Source organism: Felis catus, chromosome A1, assembly GCF_018350175.1.
Source record: "Felis catus isolate Fca126 chromosome A1, F.catus_Fca126_mat1.0, whole genome shotgun sequence".
NCBI lineage: Eukaryota > Metazoa > Chordata > Mammalia > Carnivora > Felidae > Felis > Felis catus.
This window is the reverse complement of record NC_058368.1, coordinates 208730950-208746561: the sequence shown is the minus strand read 5'-3', so window position 1 is coordinate 208746561 and position 15612 is coordinate 208730950. Positions and strand designations below refer to the sequence as shown.

At 41.1% G+C, this 15612-nt stretch overlaps 1 long non-coding RNA gene across 12 annotated transcripts in view; it reads left to right on the top strand.

The window, feature by feature from the left end:
• Nucleotides 1-15612, top strand: part of LOC109491937 — a 245913-nt gene that overhangs the window by 68410 nt on the left and 161891 nt on the right. For 11 of the 12 annotated variants that reach the window (XR_006585748.1, XR_006585743.1, XR_006585742.1 and 8 more), the window contains 3 exons: nt 12245-12455; nt 12617-12848; nt 13220-13637. This is a non-coding gene — a long non-coding RNA (uncharacterized LOC109491937). The remainder of the gene's footprint in view (nt 1-12244; nt 12456-12616; nt 12849-13219; nt 13638-15612) is intronic. The other variant, XR_006585740.1, reaches the window with a different exon arrangement.

Genomic DNA, 15612 nt, shown 5'->3' with positions numbered 1-15612 from the left:
AGGACAGAAAACCATATCTTTATGGTTGTTTTCCTTGGAAGCCAAATGAAAGTTTTCAGGAAACTCAATTCAACAAACACGTATCAGTTGAAGGTGAAGTTGTGAAATGAGCCTATTTTGTACTTGGCTGCTTTTGGGGGGAACCTCTGTCATCTTCATCTCATCTCTTACCCTCAGGTTCTCCCTCTCTGTCCCCAACTTCCCTCTGTGGCCCTTTGTGCCCTCAGCTTGCCTGTATTCAGTCCCTCCCTGCCCTCCAGTGTCTGGACAACACCTGGTTGAGCATGGGAATTTCCTCTTTGAACTATCAACTTTTCTTTGGCTTCTGTCCTAAGGCCATTCGTTCTCATCTTCAGGTGTGTAATAAGAGTGACTTAATGTACCCTTGCTGATGTGCTTGCTTGCTCTCACATGAGTCAGGGAGTTACCTAGCCCCACCAAAAGGCCTTCTTTCTTACCAACTGATGAGGATCGGAGCAGTCTCAAATGCCACTCCTCTGATGGTGTGTAGGAGCTATTCACACGTGCTCATGAAAACTAGTAGTTAAATACTTAAGAATTTTCTTATCTGGTTATACTAAACTGTTAGCAGTTTGAAATTGGTCAGAGCAGGAGTATTTGCCCCATTAGAAACTGGTAACTGCTGTAAATCAGATTTTTTTCTCCTTCAGAGAGCCAGCTTATCAACATGTCATTGTGCCTATCCCTCCTCACTTGCTATAAGGTATCCAAGTGATGTGTCACCAAAAAAATCTCTGTAGCCACAGGGTATGGGGTGTGGAAGTTGAAAGTTGGAGTAGAGGAACTTCTCACCTTTTCTGTAGACAAGAAGCCCTTTTATCATTTTTCCCTTGTGTTCTCATTAAATTTTATGATGCTTTTGATTACCCTATTTTATGATTATGATCTGCCATTTATTTCTTGTTTGAATAACACCTTAATTGTTTTCTTCTGGGTCTTGATTGGAATCTCCTTTGGCAAAGGTGATATCTTATAATAAGAGAAATATTTCAAGAGCAACAGAGTACGATTAAAATTATCATACGCTGAGGAATCATGGAACACAAAGGAGGATATGTTTTGGTTTGTTGAATGTTAACTGAAGCTGAAGGATACGACTTAAAGGTCAAAGTGAGCCTGGGACTTATTGACTGAGCATCAAAGGAGAGCATCTTGGAGACTGAGAAAGGCCCAGGCCACTTCTAATTTTTAGGTTTCTAGAAAAAAAAAAAAGGACAAATGCCTTCATGTAGGCAGACCCCTTCAAAAGGATGAGAGGTTGAGTTCTGGAGGACCAGATGCTCCTTTTTCTGGAACCCACCATGGTTGGAACATGGAAACAATGGCTTTTTAAATAGGATAACTGTCTGCTTGCCTTTTCCCTAGACCTTAGGCAAACTGATAATGACATCTGTATATTGTGTCTGTAATCCCAACCCCTGGTATAATGCTAGGTACCCAATGGGTGCCTCCATAAGTAATGGTTTAAAGTAAGGTCCAAATGAGAGTAAAGGGCAGAGATATCATGTTAGTACTAATTAGGTCTACATTCTCCAGCCAGTGGTTCCCAAGCTTTGATTTTATAGGTGGATCCAATTTTTGAATAATTTTGAGGAAACAGGATAGCCAGACTTCTTATTTTGTCAAGTAATGCCATTAAAAACTAGTTGACAGCTACTATCTCCTAGACTAGTAATTTATTAAGAAGAAAAATATTTTGACATGAAAAATGAGGAACAATGGACAGTTCTTCCCAAGAAAGGAGATGGTAACTTTCTACTGATAATATATATTGATATATTGATATTTATTTATATGGTATATATGCTTATATCTTTCCTGGATATTGGAGAACTTGAGTCCTGAGGACTTAGAGTCCAAAGAAAGTCTTTAGATAAGCCCTACTTCTTATTAAAACAGCAAAGACAAAATAAGGTAACAATCATAGGGACCACTCATTGATTATCTGCCTATTAAGTAGATACAGGTTATTCGTGTATTCATTCGGCCTATGAAACAATGAATATGGAAGCCATTCAATGGGGTAAATGCCTGAAACAGGATATCCTTGAACAGCCGCAAGTCAGGACTGGTCTGGTTTTGGGTTCTGAGGGCACTGGGAGATGGGAGGGATGTCCTATTACCCACTTTTGGTTGACAAAGACAAAATGATTCTGGGTAGTCCCAAATTCAAGAATTTTCCAGGGTCCTTAGGATCAAGCATGATATAGTTGGAATGGCAAACCTAGGGACACTCTGGGGGATTTTGGGGTCTCTATCCCATTATCGCTAAATGTGAGAGTTTAACTGGCATACTGGTAATGTCTACAAACTTGATGTAGACCTAATTCTAGGGATTTGGCTGAATCTTAGGAATAATGTGAATATATAGATTAGCTGTTTGTTTTACTAAAGAGGAATCTGTTCCTACGTTTGACAGCATACTTTGGGTTTCTTTGTCTGGAATCTTCACTTCTCAAACATTATCAACAGACTTTTATTGAGTCAGCTACTCTGTGTAAAGACAGTGGTAGATGCTACAGGTGATCCACAAAAGTTTAAGGTATCTTCCTTGCAACCCTCTTGGCCATTGAAGCCTTCAGTCTAGTGGGGGAACTAGGATAGGTAGATGTTATATTAAAGTTCAAGCCAAATAAACTGAAAATCTCAACCAGCAAATTAGTATATAAAAATGGCAAGTTAAGAAGAATATAAGCCGGAAGACCTAACATTCATAGGAAGTAGAGAGATTTCTGGCTGGAATGTTTAGGAAGGTTTTAAGGAGGAGGAGGGCATTGGGATTTGAATGTTGGAAAGAATTTCAGAGGTAAGGGATGCATCCCAAGTAGGAACTGTGTAAGGTGGGAGAGAGGGGCATAAGGGATAGAAATTAAAACAGTTTGGTTCTGGCAGAGGCTAAGGGAACAGTGGGAGATGAGGTTGTGATGGACATCCATGGGTTGCTGGTATAGAATGTTGGTCAAAGGAAAATGGGTTAAATTTCTGAAAAAATGAGAACCATCAAATATTACTTGTTTCCTTTTTTAGAACAAAATGGCAATATGATAAATGGGAGGGATCCCAGTTTGTATAGTCTGGCTTCCTAATGAGACGGTGCCCATTTCCTTTGGATTGGAGGATGTGCACGTGGACCACCAGGTCCAGCCACTGAGAATGGGGTGGATTAGCTTGAATTCTTTGGGCACTGAGTTCATGCTTGCTGGAGTTTGGGGGCTGGGTGTAATTTCCTTTAGAGAGAGCATAGCTTTGAGCCTCCTCCACTCAACTTGTTTATAAAAATCCTAGAGAATGATTTTCCAGACCATGGGTGGAGGAAGCCAGTATGTTTAGTAGTGATCCTATAAACAAATGAAGATGCTTTTTTGCAATAGGAGCAGACAGAGAACTTATTTTTGTGATTTGAGGAAACTGCTAATTTCTGGGATGGCTGAGGCAGAAACGGTTGATTTCTTCCTGTGCTGATTTTTTTTCTCCCAGGGAGAAAATTACTTATCTTTACGGGCAACACTTAAAATCTTCTCATTTCAAACTCAATGTGAGTGTCTAGAAATTGACACAGCGTGGCTGTGTGATTCTCCTGGGAGTTCAGCTCCATTCCCCCTGAGTGAAGAGAGGGGAGAGAGGAAAAAGGAATGATAGCCTTTGTTTCTCCAGAGGGTGTGTCGTGATTTCATATCAGAATTGCATCTTGCAGAAATTGTTGTGAGATTGAATCTTCAGTTTCTCATTAATCTGACCAGTCTGAAGAACTATAGGCTATATCAATTAGTCTATATAACAAGCTCATATACCCTAAAAATTACTATTTTTTCTTCTATTAATTTTTAGAACAACTGGCACATACTGTTTGGAAATTAGAATGAGTTAAAGTAGAGAGTGTGGCCCAAAGTAGGGTGACACCCAATAGCTAATCTTTTACTGAGACAGTAATGTTGGGATCCTGGCCAGAGGACAAATCTTCCATGCTGTCCTGTCAGGCAGTGGTGAGTATTATGGGACAAGTGGTCCCCGGCAGGGTTGACTTTGTATACAGATGGACAGAAGATTGTGCCATGCAGGCATCTCTACCTGGTACCTGAAATTCATCATGCCCAGAAAATAGGGATTTAAATGATAATGTCTGATCTGGAACACTTGACACATCATTGACCTAGCAAAGAGAAACCCAAGAATGGGTGGAGGAAGAAGACCTAAAGACAGAATGGCTGAGGGGCCTGTGCAACCCGCCCCTGAGCAGTGTAGACATTAGAGGATGGACAGGGTCAGAGGAGAGGGCTGTGGGCCACCAGGCACTCCTGTGAAAATTCCCATGCAATTCTGCCCCTTGCAGAAAATGCCCCTGATCTACAGTCCCTCTCGCATTATTTTTCTTCAATAGTGATTAAACTGGTTATCCAGATTTGCTGTCAGATACCTAGGAGTAAGGGTGGTAGGATAGGAGGTGGGTTCTGAAACAAGGAAGAAAAATCTGAGAGAACTTTTGGAATAATCCACCATTCTAGGCAGTACACACTTAGGCTTTTTCTGTAAGATGCCAGGTTTGTGATCTAGTTTTAGTCCCTTTTCATCTACCTATCTAACAGTGTGCCAGGCCCAATGTGGCTGTCACAAAACACAGATTTCTAAAATGTTCCAGCAAGAATTATTAGTGATCATTTGGTCTAGAGGCTTTTGAACTTTTTTTTTTTTTTTTAAAGCGGTGTAATCTTTTCTTCAAAAGAAACTAAACCAAGAAGTCCAACATAAGAACATTTTAAAAAGGAGCAGTGCTGGTTAACCCCAGGGGCTCTTCTGAGGGGGCTGAGCAGAGAGGTGAGATGATATTCCCAAAGTCGTAGAAGTTGGGAGTGATTCAGCAGCCCCCAGTCTTGGTCTCTGAGAATCCAGTTCCCCATCCACTGCGCCATGTGGCATGAAATAAACTGACAGTCCACAAAGCTGAGTTGGAGATCTGTTGGTGGGAAGGGGTGGTTTGGTGCTGCATGTGGTTTGTTTGTTTGTTTGTGTGTTTGTTTTAATCTTCAGAGGAGGACAAGATGAAACCTGGGATGGTGAGGTTTCTTGCATATTTGACTCCGGAGACATTGGAGAGAGAAAGAGTAACGCTGTACCAGAAGGAAATTCTGCTTAAGTCCATTCATGGGATGGTGATTCCCTCTTTTGTTGCTTTGTACTCATATCTTTTATTTCTTTAATTTATAGTACATATGAAAGTGTGTACAACGTCTGTGTATAGTTTAAGAGTAAAAATATGAATACCTATGGATCTCCCCCTCCACTTTAGAATATTTCTAAACTGGGGCGCCTGGGTGGCGCAGTCGGTTAAGCGTCCGACTTCAGCCAGGTCACGATCTCGCGGTCCGGGAGTTCGAGCCCCGCGTCAGGCTCTGGGCTGATGGCTCAGAGCCTGGAGCCTGTTTCCAACTCTGTGTCTCCCTCTCTCTCTGCCCCTCCCCCGTTCATGCTCTGTCTCTCTCTGTCCCAAAAATAAATAAACGTTATATAAAAAAAAAAATTAAAAAAAAAAAAGAATATTTCTAAACTATCAAATCTCCCTGCTCCTCTTGAATCCCCACCCTGCTTCCCCTAACCACCAGTGTAAATTTTGCATATTTTCTCACTTTTCAGTATAGTTTTACTACCATATTTGCATTTCTAATCAGTATACTGTTTCGTTTTGTCTGCCTTTAGCTTCATAGATACAGAGTCATTTCTTGTCTTCTGCTCGGCATCATGCTCTAGAACATTTATATCATTGCAGAAAGTTCCGTTGGACTGTACATCTCTAGATATTTATCCATGGTGTCAAGTGGAGATTCATCCATGATGTTAGTCACTAGTATTCATCACTGTATAATGTTCTACTTCCTGAATAACCACCATGTACTTATTCATTTTATAGTTGCTGGATATTTGTATATTTCTAGTTTTTTTCTCCTCCAAAATGTTTATGAATATTGTACCTGTCTCCTAGTGCTAGAGCTTCTCTAAGGAGAAGCTCCTTCTACCCAGGAGTAGATATGCTAGGTGACGGATGGAAATAAGTTCAATTTTTACCAAGTAGTAACCTAATAACTTCTCTCCTTCCTTCCATCTTTCCTCTTTCCCTTCCTTCTTTCTCTCGACGTTTCTTTCCTTCCTACCTTCCCTCCCTCATCTCTTCCTTTTCCCCTTCTCTCTCCTTCCCTTTTATTTCTTTCCTTATCATTGGACATCTGTTTAAAATGGATTAAATATAATTTTTTGCTCATGAAACACTATCATCATTGGACTATGCAGGATCCTCTCTGTTATTCATCTATCTACCTGTTAAAGAACATTACCATCCAACCAAGATGTAGATATTCACTGATTACTTATTAATTATTCATATCATCTTATCCTACCCTGCTTTTTTGCCTCCCATGCAGAGGCAACCACTACCTTGAATTTTATATTATAATTTTTTTTTGCTTTTCTAAGAAAAGTTATCTTTGCATACATATATGCTGTGATATTTACCAATTGGTGTAGCGAATTACCTCACAATGCCAGTATCTTAAAAAATAGCTATCATTATCTTCTAGTTACTGTGGGCCAGGAATTCAGAGAGGGTGAGGGCACAGCAGGGGTGGTTTGTCTCTGCTCCATGATGTCTGAAGTCTCAGCTAGAAGACCCAAAACCTGGGGGCTGGAATCATCTGAAGGCTTGAAGAGGGTGGAGGATCTGCTTTGACGGTGGGTCACTCACGTGGCTGGCAAGGTGAGGCTCTTTGCTTCCTCTCCATGTGGTCTGTGTGTATATGGGCTTTCCCACAGGACTGCCGAGTGCCCCCCATGACAGGGCAGCTTGCTTTAGTGAGGGTTTCAGCCACAGTTTCTTCTGGCCTAGATGCCATCTCAAGGAGTGACATGATGAAAATCATAACATTTTTCCATTTTCTTGTTCAAAATAGATAAAGGTCTTGAATATGTGGGAGAATAAGCTATTCAGGTGAATTAATCATTTCTGGATTACCAGATGCAATCTAGAAAAGGGCACAGGAGTCAATGAAGACATTGGTTGCAAAAGATCCAGCAAATTCTGGTCATCATTTAGGCGTGTTGGAAACGGGACAGCATTGTGTTACCATTATGGGAGAGAAAGATGGATTCCCCCCCTGACAAACTTTGTTCTGTGTTTGAACACAGGCACTGTGCCACAAGAAAAGAAAAGATGCTGCCAGAAAAGAAGGCTATGGGTAGATAAATAAAATTGAAGCATGAAGGTGGGAGGTAAAGAGATGGAAGGGGTCAGGGAGAGGCAGGGGCTGTATTTATGAGAACAGGTGAGAAGGCCAGTATTGTTCAGCCTATAAAAGTAAAGGCTAAGAGTTCACAAGTTCTGAATTTCTAAAGAAATATTCTTTGAAAGGCAAACTTAACATAATATAAAGAAGTCCTACTTCATATGGGGTAATGTACTTTTGTTTCTCATTACTCGAGAATTAAGGGAAGCTCTGTAAATACAAATTTACAATGGTTATATGTTTATGGTTAATAGAGTTGGCTGTGGAGGGAACAGATTTTTAATTTTTTTTTTTAAGTTAGGATCTGACTTTTTGAGACCACATCAAAAAGCATACTGTATTCTTCCATAAGATGCTTCTTGGGATCTCTGTCACAGCTATTATTCTGATCCAGAAGAGCAGCTCTTTCGTCTTTACAGAAGAATTTGCACATGTCTTAAGCATCTTCTGGTCTTCCAAGATTGGTTATATTGGAGAATCTACAGATGATGTTAGCATTTGGGGTAGTGATAAGAGCTGGTGCTATGACAGCCATTGGTAGTTCATACCTTTTTGCTAAAAATGGAATGAAGGGGGCCAGCCCCTAGAGGTTGGCAGAGATCACAGAGAAGACTGTGGGCTCATAATTACTGCTGATATCCAGTGACATTGGCCACCAAGTTTGAACTCTGTGCAGATGGAATCAACATTAAGACATAGAGTAAGAATTAAAAAAAAAAAAAGCATCCTATTAATATAATCCCCTCTTGGACCACCATCATTTCCATAAAGAGACCAATATAACAGTGGATAAGAATGAGATTTTCTTATGTATTTAACATGCACCATCCAGGAAATCCAAGGACTGTTTTGTCTTGGGTTTTCAACTCCCATCTCTAAAAATAATATATAACATAGGGGCACCTGGGTGGCTCAGTCTGTTAAGCATCCAACTTCATCTCAGGTCATGATCTCCCGGTTCGTGGGTTCGAGCACCGTGTCAGACTGTGCTGACAGCTCAGAGCTAGGAGCCTGCTTCAGATTCTGTCTCTCCCTCTCTCTCTGCCCCTCCCCCACTCATGCTCTGTCTCTCTCTCTCTTTCTCTTTCTCTAAAATAAACATTAAAAACATATATAACATTTAACCATCTGATTCAAGGAACTAGGTGCATTCCAATACAATAGGCACCTTTCCCTATATCACTTTATAAATGATAGAAACATCTGAATGTTAATGCCCCAGGACCATAGGAATACAGATGAGTTGATGTTTAAATGGAGTCTTCAAACCTTAAGAGGGCAGGCACTGTGTCTGTCTAGTTCATCATCATGTATCTATTTTAGTGGCTGGCAGATAATAGATGCACACAACAGTTGGATTAATCAATAAGTAATGCAAGAATGGTTTGGGGTTTTCTTTTCATTTATAGTTATATGTATGAAGTAGAGCTATTGGGCTTTTATATCTTAATTTGTCAACACCCATTTAGTGGTTATTTAACTCTGAGATATTGTTCAGCCTGGTTTTGTTTGTTCTTTAAAAAAAATCAACTAGGTAATTTTGGTGGAAGTGAGCATCTGGAGAGATGGAATTGGACTCTTAATTGGAGGCTCTAAGAACATTCATGCTTGAATTCTTCTGGGGTGAGAGAGTATCACCCTCCAGATCTTAAGAGTTCTTAAAAGGGAGGTGTAGTATTTCAGAAACAACCCTTTCAAGCCTTAATGCCTTTCATCAAAGGCTTTTAAAGCACTTTGCCTTTAACCGGGCCCATGTCTACCTCCTGCCTAGCTTACGCACATGCCTCCCTTTGAGGTCAGTAGAGGCTAATAGTGCTGAGAAAACAAGTCAATGTATGCAGTGGAGGTTACAACCTAGCCATATTTCGTTCTTGCATATGAGTGGGCATCAGAGACTTCAAATAATTCAGTGTAGGCCAATATGAAATCAAGCGTGAAGTCCAAAGAAAATCAGCTGCCAGATGAAAGGAATTCAGATCTCACAAATTAGAGCCTTCTCTGAATGGAATAGTTTGCCATGGGAGGTATTGAGGTCCTTGTCATTGGCGATATTGGCAGTGCTGTGGTGGTGGGCATGAGCAGACCTACACTCAAGATGGAGGAACCAGCTTCATGGACAGTAAAACCCCCCAGCCCTCCATATCTATGAGTTTTTTAAGTCGCCCTCTCCTTCCTGGAACAAGCCCTCATAAATCCTCAGTTTACTTGGATGCTCACCCACCCACATTTCCCCAATATTACTCAAGTTTAGTGAGAAAGAGGCAAATGACTCCACCCTTTATAAAAGTCTAGTTGGAATCACAAATGAATTTTAAAAAGAGCCTCCAGGATAGGTTTTGGACTAGGGCACATTTATCACTGCTATTCCAAGTGAGGACCCCGGGCCCTGAAGGAATCTGAATCACCAATGATTTGGTTGGGTTTCCTATTCTATGCTTGTCAAGGCAGGACATAGCACTAGTAGATTTTTTCATGGTTAATCAAGTCATCAGTTGTCAGTGTTGACTTTTCTTGGGGATCTGTGCCTGAATGTGTTTGCTTAGTCTAGTGAGTGGCTCTCAAACTTTAGTGTGCATCAGAATTACCCCGAGGGCTTGTTTAATGGCAGATTTCTGGGCCCCACCCTCTGATTTTCTGACTCAGTAGGTCTGGGTTGTGGCCAGAAAATTTGCCTTTTTAGCAACTTTCCAGATGTATTAGTTTTCTAATGCTGCTGTAACAAATTATTAGAAATATAGCTGCTTAAAACAACATAACTTTATTATTCCATAGTTCTGTAGGACAGAAGTCCAAAGTGAGTCTCACTGGGCTAAAATCAAGGTGTTGGCAGGGTTGTGTGGAGGCCCTAAGGGAAAATCTGTTCCCTTGCATTTTCCAGCTTCTAGAGGCTCCTTGCATTCCTTCACCTGTGGCTGTCTTCCATCTTCAAAGCCAGCAAGGACTGGTTGAGTCGCACTGCTCTCTCTGGTTTTTAACTCTTCTGCTTCCCTCTTCCTCATTTAATGATCCTTGGATTACATTGGGCTCACATGGATAATTTTTTGTTTTAAAGTGAGCTGATTAGCAGCCTTAACTTCACCTGAAATTTAATTATTCTTTGCCATGAAATAAATATTTGCAAGGATTAGGATGTGGATCTTTGGGGGGACCATGATTCTTTCTACACCATGCCAGGTGATTGATGCTGCAGGCCTGGGGACCACACTTTGAGAACCTTTGGTTTAGTGACTTGAGACACTAATTAGAGGGTGCATCGTTATGAGGAAGATTGCTTGTCAGTAAAATTGGGCAGGAAAATGCATGTCTTAGGGAAAATTAGCATTTTGTGTGGTTTAAGTTTTTATCAAACTTTTATGTAAAGTACAACTTTGTGAAATGTTAATCCCAAAATTCTTGTGGACCTCCAGACAGAAGGATCAAACAAAGGCCTATGTCCCATGACTCCAGCACTCTTCCCTGCCCCATTAGTCTAATTTACCCCTTGTATCTGTATTGTCTTTGCTGCTGTCGTGATTATTACCTGTCACATTGTTCTCTAACCTATTGAGACCCTGCTCCTTTTTTAATACTCAGTTTGGAGCCTCCCTCTGTCATGATATGTTCCCCAACTGCTCTAGCTAAACGTTATCTTGCTAGTTTACTAGGTGCTCTCATACATGAAATAATTTGTTCCCATAACAGTGCTGTGAGGTGGGTAGTATCTCCATTTCACAGATGGAAAGAATAGGCAACCGCACATTTTAGTGAACTGCTGAGGTTCATCCAGCACTTGCAAGTCTGGGGACTCAGTCTCTGCAATAGATGGAATGTTCATGTCTCTCAAAATTCATACGTAGGATCCCAACCCCCAGCATGGTGGTATTTGGAGGTGATTAGGTCATGAGGGTGGAGCCCTCATGAATGGGCTCAGTGTCCTTATATAAGACACCCTAGAGAGCTCCCTGGCCCCTCCCACTGTGTGAGGACACTGCAAGAAGACAGCCATCTGTGAATCAGGAACTCTTTACTGGACACCAAATATGCTGGATCCTTGACCTTGGACTTCTAGTTTTTAGAACTGTAAGGAATAAATGTTTGTTGTGAACTACCAACATATGGTATTTCTATTATAGCAGTCTGAACAGACTAAGACAGTCTCTGGGGCTGTGATTCCAAACCTGAGCTTGTCTGGCATTGTGCAGAAGGATGGGCATTTTTCAGGAAACTCACAGCTAGTGAATTCCAGGTTGACTGACCACGTCTCAGCCTTAGGTAAGCTCCTGAGGCCAGGACTTCCTCTGTAAGCTCCTTTCCAGTCTGTCTACGTTCAAGGAAAATTCTCTCTTGTTATGCTGCTCTTTATTGGGTTGCATTTTTTTTTTAACTCTTGTAAATGGAGATAGAGTTCCTCGCTTATGAATTTAACTTATCAAATACAAATGCTGTCATTATAATTATTATGTGCAATTGAGATGAGCTGCTGTTGTTCATAGCTTTATTCCTGGAATTTCAAAGAAAGAGACTATTGGAGTGATGGGAATCTGATTTGGAACAAGGTTTGTTAAAATCAAACATTAACAGCCGTGTGTTTTCTGCAGTCTGTAAACTCTGTGTTCCACAACATAAATGATCATTATTTTTTTCTTTCACTTAAAAAATAATCTTGATCATTAGACCCATGATTCAGATCTGGGTGAAAGGTTATATGATTAGACTTGCTCTATGGGAAAGGAGAGGGAAGAGGAGGGCCAAGCACCTATAAAACATTATAACCTCAGGGTAGTAATTTTGTAAAACAAGCATATGAGTAGATGGTGATTCAGCACCAGTCTTCCCCCTGCCTCCCCCCACTCCCCGAAATTATACATTTTATTCTTGGGTGGGTGAGTGGGAAGGAAAAAATGGTGGATGGACATGGGATTAAAACGTAGACCTAATGATTCCCTTTGTTTTTTCCCATCTCTGCTCTTGCCTAGAAATTCCCTGATTCCTCTGCCTTCATTTCCTTGAGGATACGGATGAATAGCTTGGGACTGATGTTTACCTGCTATTTGGGAAAGCTTGTTGGGTCAGTTCCCCTGAGTGGTCATGAGACAGTGCCCAGCTTAGCAGGTGTGTCCCTGAAGTACATTTGTCATCAGAAAGGAAATTCCTCTTTGTTGCAAATGAAATGTGATTGCTTGTCAGGTAAGTACCCACGAGTCCTGGGTCCCTGCCAAGCTTGTTCAGGTTGGCTGTGGGAGATATTCTGGGATGTAAGGAAGCATTCCCTCGTAAACCCAGGGAGTATGATTCACTGTAATGTGACTAAAACTGTGACACAAGATTCATCTGCTTCACATTCCTAGGTTGTGCCTTGAGCGTTCAGAAGAAATGTTACATTAATTGGTTAAAATATCAGAATGCAACAGTTCTTAATGACTCCACCATGTCCTGAAGCACTGTCAGAATATGAAATCGACTGGGTGAATTTCCTCTTGAGTGACAGCTATAAGTATCTGCAAAATGGACTTCTAAATTTTCAGTGGTTGCCAAATCAAGATACTTCTGTAAGAAGAGACCCAGGTTCAAGATTAATGGGTAAAAGTGACTTCGATGGTGATGATAAAGAAATAATAGTAATTAACATTTGTGGAATGTTATTTACATGTATTACTACACTTAGTTCTCAGAACAACCCAATGAAGAAGGTGCTCTAATAATCCTCATTTTACTGGTGAGGAGGTTGGAGCTTAGAAAGCTTAATAAACTTGTCCAAGGTGACACAGCTGGTGAATTCCAGAAATGAGACTCAAACCAGTCATTCTGACTCTAGAAACTATTTTATTTACTGTCTCCTTATATTTCCAGGTTTAGTTCATATTTCTTTCCTCCTACTCCCCTCCCTCCCTCTTTTTCTTCTTCCCTCTCTGCAGACATCATTCTTTTCCATTTGTTCATTTTCTTTATAGTTTTTAAATCTCCAAACATTGAATAAGTACACGCTCTGTGCTGGGCATGATGTTAAGAGGCAGGAATTCAAAGAGGAGCAAGACTCAGATCATACTCGCAAGAAACTTGCAGGTACTTTTGCTTCTTTACTGCCACTTTCTCTTCCTCCTCCTTCTCCATCCCCCTCCGCTTCATCTTCATCATCATTGGCAGATGTAGCAGATAACTGAGGCCCCTCTACTAAGACTTATGAATTTTCCCGCTGAACATTAATTGCTGAAAGTATAAAAAGCTAGAAGGCAACTATCTCTTTGCCAGGGAAATTCTGACAGGAGAAAAGCAGACCTGAAAGGAAATGGTGCTAAAAATACCACCAAGATGTGAAGGACAGACTGACAGCCAGAGTCTTCAGAATGAGACGGTGCAAAGCTGGAGAAGGTGAAAATAACATTTGGTCCGTGATCACTCCCGGAATGATAATGATCTGCTTGTATGTGTCTACAGGGTGTGTGCACACAGGAAATGAGATGGTTGGGCAGAGTTCTTCAGATTAATCTGCCAGAAAGATTAAGGGGGACAGGGAGGGGAGAAAAGATGATGGATTGCAATTCCTAAATAGATTTTTTTTTTGGGGGTAGACTTTACATGCCATTTCAAACTCTGGGCCTGCTCATGAAAATCAAGGGAAGATGTACTTTTTTGAACTATTTTTAAATGTTTACTTTGTTTTTAATATCAACTGAATGACATGGATTAGTTAAAATGCACACTACCCAAGGATCTAAAGAAACTCCTATGAAATCGTATGGTCTCTGGTGGAAGAATACAATGTGTTTCTTCTGACATTTTATTCCATTTCTCTCAAAGGACCAGAATTTAAGTAGAATTGAGTTTAAGACTATATTCCTGAGATTCGTGAGTTCGAGCCCCACATCAGGCTCTGTGCTGACAGCTCAGAGCCTAGAGCCTGCTTCAGATTCTGTGTCCCCCTCTCTCTCTGCCCCACCCCTGCTTGTGCTCTCTCTCTGTCTTTCAAAAATGAATAAACATTAAAAAACAGACTATATTCCTGAGAGATACTACAAGATCCAGGAAAGTCAAGCATGTAAAACAGTTGCTGAATTATTAAAAATGGTCATGAAATCATCTTAAGATCCCGACCCTGCAAAACCTTACCCTTTCTGTTTGGATACTCAGTTTTCTTAAAATGATTTGTTCTGAGCTTGTATTTGTAGTCAGTCCTCTAAACTTAGTGCTAAAATGGGGTTTCTGCATATGTAGGTTTCTGCTTTTTTGGATTGCCGTGAATCACTGTGCTCCTGGCCGATTCTTCTACTGAGAGCCCTCCTGAGAACACGTGGGTTTCTTAGCAGGCCTTGCTCCACTGGAAAGGCAGTGTTCAGGTGCTATATTAGTCGATGTTCTCCAGAGAAAAAAAACAATAGGATATATATATCCTACTGATGCGTGCGTGTGTGTGTGTGTGTGTGTGTGTAGAGAGAGACAAATTTATTAAGGAATTGGCTTGTGAGATTATGGTGGCTGGTAAGTCTGAAATCTGTAGTGCAGGCCAGCAGGCTGGAAACTCAAGCAGGGTTTTTACGTTGCAGTTCTGAGACCAAATTCCTTCTTCTTCAAGGAACCTCAGTCTTTGCTGTAAAGTCTAAGCCCTTCAATAGATTGGATGAGGTCCACCCACATTATAGAGGGCAATCTGCTTTACTTAGAGTCTACGGATTATAAATACTAATTACATCTTAAAAATACCTCCACAGCAACATCTGAACTAGCGTTTGACTAAACCATTGGGCATCATAGCTCCAGTGACACACAAAGTCAGCCATCACAGATGTCTAGAACCCATGGGTCTCTGGGGATCATGTCCAGAGCAGAAGGCTGACAGGGCTTGTCTTAGAACTAAAGTCAAACCCATGTTGTGTGGTTGTGGGAACCCACCCTGCTTGTAACCTCGAGTCTAAATAATAACATAAACTGTATTTCATGGTGGATCAACCTAGGGAGTCCACAGGGCCCGGCCTGAAAGTGGGGGAGGTGGAACATATGAGGTGGCAGTTTTATGTGCCTGAATCACAGAATATTAAGGTGAGGGTCCTCAGAAACAGAACCTCTGGTAGCCCCTTTGGCATTTTTGATTAAATTAGAAAAAGGTCCCTCTTCCTTTGAGTAGCTACAGCCCCTAGTGAAGATGTATAACCTGGTGAGCATTGGTTGTCATCCTTCACTGGACACTTGAGCCAGGTGTTCTTGTTCAGTGAACAACCCCCCTGACCATATGCGTTGGCCTTGCTCAGGGAGAACGAAGTCTCATTGGATAGGTAAGAAATTAACCCCAGATCCTAGTGAACTTGCCAAAGGGTATGTCTCAGGTAATCTTGTATTTAGAACTTTAGAT